Source organism: Penaeus monodon, chromosome 21 (genome assembly GCF_015228065.2).
Source record: "Penaeus monodon isolate SGIC_2016 chromosome 21, NSTDA_Pmon_1, whole genome shotgun sequence".
Taxonomy (NCBI): domain Eukaryota; kingdom Metazoa; phylum Arthropoda; class Malacostraca; order Decapoda; family Penaeidae; genus Penaeus; species Penaeus monodon.
The window spans coordinates 7,550,297-7,551,403 of NC_051406.1; the positions used below are offsets into that span (position 1 = coordinate 7,550,297).

The following is a 1,107-nucleotide window of genomic DNA, read 5'->3' on the forward strand; positions in this document are numbered from 1 at the left end:
CTTGTAAGTCTTATAGGCAAGTCTTGAAGTGAGGATTATACTGGGATTGAGACGAATTATGCTCATTTTCTGTTTTGCTGAATTTATGTGGTGGAGCTGTCTTGGCCTTTGCTGGAGCGATGAAGGCACATTGGCCATGATGACCACACCACTTAATGTCAAAGGTGGTTATAGCGCTAGGTTTAAGAATTGTCAGATAGTTATATGATATAGTTAATCTTTAGCTTTTTTATTAGAAAATGGTATTACTGTCTAGTTTTACATTTAATTCACTATTTTGTATATGTACAATTATTTTACTATATGTACTGTATGATTAAAAGTATTTATTATTATCTAACATTGACTCATTACTTTCTGATACTGTCAATACCTCCACATAACCATGTTGCTGATAATAACGATTGCAGTTTTATGCTAAAGGAAGTGAATTATATTCACACAGATAAGAAAGATAGCTTGTCAGATAAGATATTTACTGTACCGAAGACAATAGATTTTTTTTTCATGTAGTTGTAATTGAACTTTTCAAGGAAGTTACTTTGGTATAGGTAATTATGATCAAAGAATAAAGTACAAAAACATTAGTATGTGACAAAAGTAATAACCCTGAATTAGCTAGACTTGGATGACACATCTATCTTAGCATGAGTAGATAAGCAGCATTATCTGGAAATCCATTACAACCGTATTAGGCTATATATGATTTTTATTGAAGGGAAGTGTGAAGATTAATTCTAAAGTTAATGGGAATAGTTTTTGCAGTGGATCGAAACTCGTTAATTTCATATTAAAGGCTTGAACCCATTTGTGTAGAGCAAGCCAATGAATCAGCCAAGATGATATTTTTTGTTCCATGCATACTGTCTCCCTCAATGATCAAATTAAAGTCAAAGAATACAGTGATTAATTAGGATAGAAGTGTAAGGAGATAGAGAAAAATTATTAAGATGGTCATAAAGAATTCTTATAACAGTACTTTTCCATATTAATAAAATCACTGTCTACTGTCATATTATTTTAGTAATTACTGGCTCCATAAGTGCTTAGTCATCAAAAGAGTCTTTGCTACCTCATTCTTTGAATTTTTGGAAAGAAAAGTTTTTG

General features: G+C 31.3%; 1 protein-coding gene across 1 annotated transcript in view; it reads left to right on the forward strand.

Moving 5' to 3' along the window:
* Positions 1 to 1,107, forward strand: part of LOC119586148 (multiple epidermal growth factor-like domains protein 8) — a gene marked incomplete in the record, with an annotated part of 25,388 nt that overhangs the window by 556 nt on the left and 23,725 nt on the right.